The 11,760-nt window shown below is 45.4% G+C and overlaps 1 non-coding gene across 1 annotated transcript; it reads left to right on the top strand.

The window, feature by feature from the left end:
• The first annotated feature begins 9,453 nt into the window (after positions 1–9,453).
• Positions 9,454–9,529, top strand: trnae-uuc (transfer RNA glutamic acid (anticodon UUC)). The gene has a single exon. It is a non-coding gene; the product is annotated as a tRNA-Glu (tRNA).
• Positions 9,530–11,760: the final 2,231 nt, after the last annotated feature.

Raw genomic sequence — 11,760 nt, 5'->3', positions numbered from 1 at the left:
ACAGTACGGACATTGCAATTTATTGCCTTGGTCACATCTGCAGTCCTCATGCCGCCTTGCAGCATGCCTAAGGCACGTTCATGCAGATGAGCAGAGACTCTGGGCATCTTTCTTTTAGTGTTTTCCAGAGTCAGTAGAAAGGCCTCTTTAGTGTTCTAAGTTTTCATAACTCTGACCTTAATTGCTTACCGTCTGTAAGCTGTTAGTGTCTTAACGACCATTCCACAGATGCATGTTCATTAATTGGTTCATTGAGCAAGCATGAGAAACAGTGTTTAAACACTTTACAATGAAGATCTGTAAAGTTATTTGGATGTTTATGAATTATCTTTGAAAGACAGGGTCCTGAAAAAGGGACGTCTCTTTTTTTGCTGAGTTTACATCCAAAATATATTTTTAAATGTGATTATTCCCAGACCTGAAGTGGCCTCCTGATGTGGTTTAAGCATGTTTCTGTACTTAGAACATCCAATTTGAGTTGTTTTTGAAAACCTGAAAGACAATTTTAAAACTGAAATCTGGGAAAACAAAACGGAGAAAACGGAATTTGGGGAATAAACTCAACAAAATCAGGCAAAAATAAAACATATTTTATAGGGCCTTAAATATGTTGATGTCTACTAGCACTATTCAAACCCCACAATCAAATGAACAGTTGATGAAGCTTTCTTATCCTATGCACATATTGCAAATGATCTGAACAAACAACTCCATCCTTGACAATTGCTAATCAATTTCCAAAAACAGCAAGTTTTTTTCTGTGAACCTACACGTCATCATCTTCTCTCATTTGTGGCACCAATGTAAGGGGTTATGGCAGGGGAAACGGTGTTGCAGTAGTCTAGTGTGTGGCGCGGGAATAACTACAAGCGAACCTGGGTAGCTTTGTTTTCACATTGCCCTAAAAAAAGGGGGCCGGACTGCGGAATTCAAGCAAACCAAACTCAGAGCACCTCTCAAGGTGGTTTTAGCTCGATTCGCTTCGGAGTCTCTTTTGAAGAGTCTGAGTTGAACAATTGTTTTTACAAACCAGTTCACAAAAATGGTCTTAAAGGGACACACTAACAGTACATAACGCTATCGGGATACATGTAGGACCATAGCGATATAGTACAATGTCAATGTATGACTTCCTTTATGCTCACTACTATAGCATCCTCTGCTCTTCCACTCTTCCAAACGGACAAACACACATACAGATGTATTCATTTGAGACGGTTTGCTACGGCCAGAAAATAATCCCGAAGCAACAGGAAATGTGAATTATTATGTGAATTATGATTCGTTCAAAATGGAAATGACAAACTTCAGAAGCCTTTTTAAACCTCAAATACACTAGAAGTGTGACATTTCCTGCATTGCAAGAAGGTTCCCCTGCAACAGGGTAATCAAATTAAGATCCTACATCTGTAGACCCATCAATATGGACTGGGAGTAGCACCACTGCGCGCACACACACACACACACACACACACACACACACACTGCGACGGTAACAACCTTAAGAGTGGTGGCTGAATCGTAATGCTGGGAAGAGGAGAGGAGAAGCGGACAGAGGGAGAAAGAGAGAGAGTATAGTGTGGTGCGGATTATCACTGTTCTGTATAATGATGTGGGTTGTTACTTTCAGACTCACACGGGTGCAGGCACACACACACACATACAGTATACACACACACACACACTGGAGCCGGTCTCATTCTGAGTTTCAGACAATCTAGTATAATGAGCCACTGGCATGGTAACTTTCTCCTACTATAGGGAGGATGTGAGGCATTTGATGTCCGTCCATTGACATAAGTGGCTGAGGTCTTAGTGGTTGGGTTTGAGGCATTGGCAGAGTTGTTACCTCAGACGCACACAGGCAGGCAGCAAGACTAATGGGGCCACCTGACAATACATGGGGACCAGGTCCGCTCCCCTGAGAGAAAGTCGCTCTGCTAGCTGCTGTTAGCTTCTGTAACTAGATGAGTCGTTTCCACCTCACTGCCACTAGCTGTCCCTTGATGGACAGTCCATGTATGGATGCTAACGAATAGAGTATTTTGGATAAGCTAGCCAAACACACACTCACACACACACACACACTCACACTCACACACACACACACACACACACACACACACACACACACACACACACACACACACACACACACACACACACACACACACACGCAGTACACACACACACACGCAGTACACACACACACACACGCAGTACACACACACACACACACGCAGTACACACACACACACACACACAGTGCACACACACACACACACACACACACACACACACACACACACACACACACACACACACACACAGTACACTCTCTCACACACAGTACACTCACACACACACACACACACAGTACACTCTCTCACACACAGTACACTCACACACTCCTCCCTGACAGTCAGTCCTACGCTAGGGAGCCGACAGCGGCTGGGAGCGTTGGGATAGAAGCTTGTTAGGGAGAGAGCCGGTAGCGTGACAGTGATGAACGAGCAGTGGATCTGGGAGTGTCACACTTTCGCTTCCGCTTCGTGCAGCGAGCGACGCCATCACGATGATGATCATCTCTGTTATTGTCACAATCAGCAGCCCCTTGGGATGAACAACACTGAAGGGTGCTGGGAGTGTGTGTGTGTATGTGTGTGTGCGCACCGCTTCAAACACCTTGCGACATGCCTTTCCCCTTCCATTTATCCTGATGGACTTAAAACATTTTGGGGGGGATTTCTTTACATGCTGTTAGGTTCTAGCCTGAAACCCAAACTGATATGCCTTGTTACACCATGTTTCCACTTCAGAAACGGAGCATATCACTTTGAATTCCAGACTTGTAGGGTTCTGCTTAGTGCCGACCGTTCATGCGGATGAACAATACAGCAGGTGATGATTGATCGATCGGTAGCTCTTTGCACTCTCTCAAGGCTGAATCCAACCCTCAGTGATGTGTGTGTGTGTGTGTGTGTGTGTGTGTGTGTGTGTGTGTGTGTGTGTGTGTGTGTGTGTGTGATACTGTAAGGGTGGAACGCACCAGTGGAGAGAGAGTGAGAGGTAGAGAGGCTCGCTGGTGTCATCCCCCTAATGAACAGCGTTTAGGGATCTAGCCCCAGATCACACGCTAACGCTAGTCACTAATGAGCAGTGAGATTGCTTTCCCTGGTCTATCTGCTAGCGCCTAGTGGTTTGCCGACTTGTGTTCTCCCTCCTCCGTCTCTTTCCTCCCCTCTCACAGGCCTCAGTGCGGCACTACTAGACTGTATTCATTTGGGCACCATGTAGCAAAAGGTTTCGCCGCGGTAAACGGAAACGAGCGCTTCTCATTGGCTTCTTAAGTTCAGTTTCCCTCCCCAGTTTTAGTCAAGATTTCTTCCGTTTGGTGCTTAATGAGTAGGGCCCTGAATAGGACACTGCCCAACTCAGCAGTAACTCCCATGGAAAGAGTTAAAAAGCTGCAGAGAACGAGCGAAGACCTGCCTGGCTACCTGGGAAAGCGGCTTTGTCCCCCTGGCGCCGAGATGAAACGATTTCTCGCTATTTCTGGTTAAAACTCTGGGGAGTTAGAAATAAGGGGGGGAATAGGGAGAGGGGAAAGAGAAGGTGCTAGTCAGCAGGATTTCATCCCCTTCCTCTTTTCCTCCATCCCTCCATCCCTGAAAAACAGAGAGGGAGACTAAACACATTTCAGAGGATGAGCTCGATCCCTTAACCGGAAAATGTATTTCTCATTCCAGGAGCCGAAAACTGTGTGTGTGTGTGTGTGTGTGTGTGTGTGTGTGTGTGAATTTTCAAATGGTCTTTGATTTCTTGTTCTCGATCTCCATGTGTAGCCTCAGGATCAAACCCCTGTGAACATTTACACTTATCGATACTGTAAAATGTACTTCATAATCATGGAACATGAAAGAAAATGGTAATAGATAATTGATAGACATTTCCCTGCTGTTACGTTTGCCATATTTGACCGGCCAGTAGTGCACCTGTAATGGTAACTATAACCATTGAATTCTCAAACATGACACCTCAGATTTCTTTCTACTGGTTTCCATTGTCTTCTCTGGTCCTTCTTACCACCGTCACCATTACCCTTCAACATCTACCTCTCTGCCCCTAATACTCCATCCTTTGTCCCTAATCCACCAACTAGCACTGGGAATTGCCGGGTGCTTCACGACACGATATTATCACGATACTTACTGTAGGTGCCGATGCGATATGTATTGGGATTTGATACTGTGATTTTATTTGCGATTCGATGTTCCAAACATATTGTTCACCATATGTCTGCTGCAGAGGGACAACAGAGAGCCAGGAGGAAAATAGTTCTGATCAGTCATGGAAATAAAAGGCCTGAAAACAAATTGGCTCCCTATTTTAAAAGACGATGGAGAACAAGCTACAGTGTTGTCACGGATCCTTCCGGAACTGTCATTACGCACACCTGGTCCCTATTCCTTTTGATTGGTAATTGTAGAAGTGTGCTCTTTGTTCACCAGTGTCCGGTCGATTATTGTTCCCATGTCTGTTGGTGGTGCGAGTACCTATGCGTTGGTGCGAGTACCTATGCGTTGGTGCGAGTACCTATGCGTTGGTGCGAGTACCTATGCGTTGGTGCGAGTACCTATGCGTTGGTGCGAGTACCTATGCGCTGGTGCGAGTACCTATGCGTTGGTGCGAGTACTTATGCGTTGGTGCGAGTACCTATGCGTTGGTGCGAGTACCTATGCGTTGGTGCGAGTACCTATGCGTTGGTGCGAGTACCTATGCGCTGGTGCCAGTACCTATGCGTTGGTGCCAGTACCTATGCGTTGGTCCGAGTACCTATGCGTTGGTCCGAGTACCTATGCGTTGGTGCGAGTACCTATGCGTTGGTGTGAGTACCTATGCGTTGGTGCGAGTACCTATGCGTTGGTCCGAGTACCTATGCGTTGGTGCGAGTACCTATGCGTTGGTGCGAGTACCTATGTGCTGGTGCGAGTACCTATGCGTTGGTGCCAGTACCTATGCGTTGGTCCGAGTACCTATGTGTTGGTCCGAGTACCTATGCGTTGGTGCGAGTACCTATGCGTTGGTGCGAGTACCTATGCGTTGGTGCGAGTACCTATGCGTTGGTCCGAGTACCTATGCGTTGGTGCGAGTACCTATGCGTTGGTCCGAGTACCTATGCGTTGGTGCGAGTACCTATGCGTTGGTGCGAGTACCTATGCGTTGGTGCGAGTACCTATGCGTTGGTCCGAGTACCTATGCGTTGGTCCGAGTACCTATGCGTTGGTGCAGCTGTTACGCTGCACGCTTTCTATATTGTGTATTACGGCTGTCGTCCCGTGTCGTTCAACGAGGCACTTCTCACTCTTTTGTTTGGGTTTCTACCCTGTGTGTTGTAGACGTGTTGGTTTGGTCTTCGTCCCCGTGCCTTTACATGGCACGCTGTAATTTGGGAAATAAAAACCCCTATTACGTATTCCTGCGCCTGTCTCCCGATCCCTTTATACCAGCGTGACAAGTATGAAGGAAAGATACTGGAGTTTTTGTGCAGGTACAGCCGTATAGCGCAAAAATAATATATTGTCAAAATGATACGATATATCGTTAAAATAAATAATCCGATATGTAAATGTAGATTTGTTTCACCCATCACTACCTCCAACCCAACCGTCCATCCTTCAACCTCTCCTTCCTGCATCCCTCCATCATATCTCTACCTCCCCTCATCCCTCCATCATATCTCTACCTCCCCTCATCCCTCCATCATATCTCTACCTCCCCTCATCCCTCCATCATATCTCTACCTCCCCTCATCCCGCCATCATATCTCTACCTCCCCTCATCCCTCCATCATATCTCTACCTCCCCTCATCCCTCCATCATATCTCTACCTCCCCTCATCCCTCCATCCCAGCCCTTGTTCTTCCATCCCTCCTTTCCATCCATCCTTCCTTCCTTTCTCCTCTACACTTAGTTAACCCATTGATCAGTCTGGAGAGGTCCTCATAGAGCACTCCTCCTCCATCCCTCGTTCCCCCTCCTCCTCCACGGTTCGACCCCTCGCTCCAGAGCCCTGAAGTAAGACCCTGGGGCTCCCCTCGAAGAACTAACTGGGAGAGAAGGAGAGGAAGGGTCAACCCTGTTCATGTACAACCTCACTGTTCAATAGACTTCCACCACAGCTCAACCTTTCCTCGGCCTCCATGTATCAGTAATTCCGTTTGTTGTATTCTTTCTCTCCGTGGAAGGAGAGAAGGAGGGGGGGACTTGCAGTGGGTGGCTGGCTGTTCAGTGATTTGCCCCATTAGAAGGATCGTTATGGAGCAAGGCTATCGAGTCAAGTCCCCGCCCCCATCCACCTCTGTCCCCTTAAACAGCTCCAGCAACCCCTCACCATCTAACCTCCCCCCCTGCTCCTCCCTTCTCATCCCCCATAACCACCCCTCCTCACCCCTCAACCCCTCTCTTCCTTCTCAACCCTCCCCTTTTCCAACCCCCTCCTCTCTCCTCACCCCCTCTCTCTTCCTCCTTTAGTCTGACCTTCATTCTGGCCTAATGGAGTGTGGAGCCTTGGTAAATGGATCAAAACCAAGAACACGTGTTGATCCAGTCCTGTGTGTGTGTGTGTGTGTGTGTGTGTGTGTGTGTGTGTGTGTGTGTGTGTGTGTGCGTGCGTGCATCTGTGTGTGTGTGTGTGTGTGTGCGTGCGTGCGTGCATCTGTGTGTGTGTGTGTGGTGCTGGAGCGAGGTGATTTAAAGGTTACAGCCATATACTACACCTCAACCATCACTGACGCTTGTATGATGTAACACATAAAACATGTCCAATTATTTGTCCAGGATGCGGGAAACAGTACTGGTTCCGGTGGGCAAAAATCACTAGAATGGCTTACCAAGAAAAACATCCAAAAGGAGGTGACGTTTCCTCTGGGGAAGACGTCAGCTTGGAAGACATCGTCTTGACGTGGACACGTCAGTCACCTGTCCGCATCATGTACATTGGATGTGCGGAGCAATAAGAAATCCATCTTCTGCCTTTTCTTTGTTGAACCCTCCAACTCCATTTTACCTCAAATGAGTCCTTTTGGAAGTTTTCTTGGTAAGCCATTCGCAGGAAATAATATATGTATGTAAATAGTTATATAACACATGATTTATTTTCATGCCCAATTTAGATATTGAATATTATTTTGTGGTGCTGCTATTCTCCTGGTGTTACATTGTAGTCGGATATGCTTTTAAAGTATTCTGACATTTCCTGTGTGGATTTCAAGGGTGATCAACAAACAAATGGAGAACCGGGCTGAGAGAGCAGAGCAGTTATTACCTAGAGGATAGACAGAGGATAGATTTCACTTAATGTGCAGGTTGCTCCTGTCTGCTGTTGCTAGGGCTACCGTGACTAGACTCTCTACTGACGGAGCTGTTGTTTTGTCTTTGTCCAGTCGAAGCTCGCATCCACTACAAGACCGTGGTGATGGCAAGAGGAACTGCCCCTCCCTACCTTCAGGCTATGCTCAAACCCTACACCCCAACCCGAGCACACCTTTCTGCCACCTCAGCCCCCCCCCCCCCCCCTCCTAATTATTGAGGAAAATGTTACTTTCTATGCCTGTGATATGTGGTTGTCCCACCTCGCTATCTTAAGATGAAGTTGCTCTGGATGAGAGCATCAGCTAAATGACAAAAATGTTGTGGTTTGTTATTGGCACAGCAGAGAGGGTGGCACCAACAATACTGGTCACTGGTCACGGTCAATCCGCCCAAAGGTCAGGTTGAGAAAAACAACCTTTCTATGACCGCACAGCTTTGATGGACGGGGAATTTAGAGCAGCACCAAGACACCATAGAAGAAAAGTGTTGAAACAAGCGTTCTCAGCTATGGGCAATAATCACATTGTACTGTAGCCGTTTGAGAGAAGAAGAAAAAAGGCTCTTTCTCTTTGTGTAATTGTGGCTTTACTGTAGTAACTAGCACAATGTCAAATCCCTTTTCTGGGCTTGTGGGCTTTTCGCCTCGTTGGTTTGTATGCTCGTCGCCGTGAGAATGCAGTGGAGTCGGGCATGGAGCTTTCATCGTTTGCCATTTGTGTGTTTGTGTCGTTCGCTGGCTGGATGGGTGGCTGGCTGGCTGGGTGTTCCAGTGTGACTGCCTGGAGAGTGGCCTAGCCTCCCCAGGGAACCGTTCCCCCCTCATTCCCTCATTCATCTGGCCACTCTCATAGAGAGTCTCCATGCACACACACACACAAACACATTGCAGCGCAAAGTAGGAAGGAATGCTGACGGGTGCATGCTGCAGTACCGGCCCAGCTACAGACTTGGGTTCCAGTACTTTTCAAAATCATCTGAGAGTTTGCTTCAGCCTGCTTGGAGTGCTAGGTGGGCGGAGTTTATACCATTTTGTTTGTTTCCATAGCCCACACACGTTCAATATTTAAATCATTTGATTTGCCCGTTATGTTAACGATGGCGGATTGGTTGACTTCTACACTTCTAGTATACGTTTTTTCAAGTGACGAGAAGGGAATCGCCCAACTCATCGGCGATCTCAATAGCCATGTCTTGAAATGTGCAGACAGGCGGATTAAAAGTATGTTTACATTGTCATACTCTGACAGACATCTTTCTAGCTCCGCCCTAAACTTCAGTGATTTTATGGCATTCCCAGATAGCATGGGTTATTGTGTCATTATTCGTTTTACACTTAAAACATGACTCTGCCGTTGTGCAGTCGAATTTTCGACTTTTAGTCTCTGGTATAATAAATTCCTCCCCGCTTTGTTTGAAGTGCATCTTGTGAAGACTTCAGAAAGCCTTCATATAGGCTTCATAAGCACTTCATAGATGCTTCACAAATCATCTATAACCATATATCATGCTCTATAAAGACATGGCATAACTGTGTGACATAGCCATCCATTTATTTGTTCACATTTACTCATCCTTTATAGAGCATGAAATATGGTTACAGATGATTTGGGACCCATTTATGTAGTGCTTATGATGCCTTTATGAATGCTTTATGAAGAGTTCATAAGATGCACTTCAAGTAAAGCGAGACCAAATTCTATACATTAGTTTATACTGGATGAAGCATACATTTTCCTTAACTGTAAATTTGTTGGTTATGCGGCAACTTTCCCTCCATCTTGTCCCAACATTCATTATTTTTAAGTCTTGGTTCCAATAGTTTATTTTATTTTCGCAGAGATTGTCCGTTGGATATGCTCTCTACAAGGTTTTGTATATCTTCTCTATCATATGAACATCTGTATCTGACTTGAATAAGATTCCCTCAAGGTTACTATGATGTCCAAAAAAATGTCTAATTGAAATGTCACGATATGTAACTTTTAAGATTCATGTATTTGGTCAGCCCAAAACGACTTTTTAATTCTGTCATGGAAATAAATGTATTTTTTCCTACCGAGTCATTTGGATGGTTTCTATGGTCCCGTGTGGTTCAGTTGGTAGAGCATGGTGCTTTCAACGCCAGGGTTGTGGGTTCGATTCCTACGCGGGACCAGTATGGGGAAAAAAGTATGAAAATAAATACACTCACTGCTGCAAGTCGTTTTGGATAAGAACGTCTCCTAAATTGTATTACTTCAGTTTTCCATGTAGACCAATTTATCTGTGAATTCTGAAAAGCTATCCAAGGATTGTTCCATAAGGTTGTGTTTTTAGGAAGTGATATTAGTTCTTGTGGAATATGTTTCATTGTCTTCCATATTGCTATAGTGTTAACTACAAAGTTTTTCTTAGCTCCATCCTTTGAAAACAGAAAGGATTCTGGGGATGTGCATGTGCATCTTCAATATGTTCCCATTGTTCCTCTTTAGTGCATTTAACTATATGTTGTAAGTAAAAGCTAGGGTGGCGAGTTGATACAATTCCAAGACTAGAAAGTTAAAACCACCCTCAGATGTAAAACTTTATTTTTTATTCTTATGAATTTTATTTGTCCATATAAAGTCTGTTATGTCCGAGTATACTTTTCTAAAGAATGTTTTGGACATTCTAAAGAATGCTTGTACACATCTCTAAAGAATGCTTGTACACATCTCTAAAGAATGTGTACAAGCATATTTCAACATGGCTCACTGCCACTGCCACGGCAGCTTGGAGTAAGTCTGGTTTTAGAGGAAAGGACTAATGATGCATATGCTCTGTCTGACAAGGTCCATGGTTGTGCTGCTATCACTTTTCTCTTGTCACATCTGTCTTCAAGGGTTATGATATTAGATAAGAGGATCGGGTGCTCCAAGCAAGACGAGAGAAGAGAATACATGTAGAATGCAACAATTCAATGTGTTCAAACTGAATTGGTCTCAAGGGCATGCAGTTGTTCACACAAGGGCTGTGACAATGTCTCGACTGTTTTCAGTAAAATGATTAGCATGATGTAACCCACTCCCAGATAATCTCAGAGTCCTTTCTATTCACACACAGTGACAATAGAACATACCATACCTTATGTAGCTTCTCTTTCACCCTACCCATCTCCTCTTCTGTGTCAATTAGAGATTCCCTCAAACACACACACACACACACACACACACACACACACACAGAGAGAGAGATCTGCGTGTCTCTGTGTCCCAGCAGCAATGCATTGTGGGTATATTCAGAGGCAGGCAGCAGCAGCGGCAGCCGGGCCTGGCAGAACACGCACACACACACACACACACACACACACACACACACACACCTAACTTATCCCTCATGTGGTGTCTCACAGCCAGTGATGGAGCTGCAGGTGTACAGCAGGGATTATCTGCAGGGCTGTGTGTCCCATTATGGAGCAACATCAGCATAGCCCTTCCAAGAATAAACAGACCAGCGCTTTGATCGAGAAAGTACCCCGGAGAGAAGGATTCAAACAAAGAATGAAAAGAGGGATGGAGAGAAGGTAGGAGTTTGGGGTGTGTGTGTGTGTGGGGGGGGGGGGGGACCGCCGAGCTTTTAATCTGCATGGATAGAGGCACGCATATACACACTCTGAGCACGCGCGCGCACACACTGAGTGTACACACACAATGCTGACTGAGTACACATTGATACTGAATACACACACACACACACTGGGTACTCTCATGCATGCTAAATATATACACACACACACACACACGATATTAATGCACTCAATACTGTGCATACACAGAACAAAGATACACTCATGGAATATTGTCATACACACACACATACACACACCTAAGTAACACAGTCTGGATGTATGCGCATAATGAAGTCACTCAGGCAGGAATAATTCATTCTGTACGAGGCATTATCCTCATTTAATGGAAAGACACACATATAAACACTCTCTGTCACGCGTGGATGCAGACATATTTCATTTGCACGACACACACACACACACATACACATTCTCAAAGGCTTATGATTGTGAATTAGCGATACAGTTGACTGTCACCTTCATTTATCGCTTTGTGGCACAAACGTCACTTCAATGGCAACCAAACTGATTTCTTTATTAAAGCACAGTGACAAGTTCATAGGCAGTTTTTCTAAAAGGTTGCCTGAATGCCAATGTGTATCAATGCACATCACTCAGACCCCCCAGCTAATGTGTAGTGACGTGTGAGAAGATAATGCAACGATGGAAAGCAGCTAACTCGCACATACACTCCCACATTTTCACACCTGTCTGATCACTCTGCATGTTTCATGTGTTAATCATGTCACGTGACACGTGTGTACACACACACACACACACACACACACACACACACACAC

Source organism: Oncorhynchus clarkii, chromosome 21 (genome assembly GCF_045791955.1).
Source record: "Oncorhynchus clarkii lewisi isolate Uvic-CL-2024 chromosome 21, UVic_Ocla_1.0, whole genome shotgun sequence".
Lineage (NCBI taxonomy): Eukaryota > Metazoa > Chordata > Actinopteri > Salmoniformes > Salmonidae > Oncorhynchus > Oncorhynchus clarkii.
The sequence above is the reverse complement of the archived record's forward strand: the minus strand, read 5'-3'. Positions and strand labels throughout refer to the sequence as shown.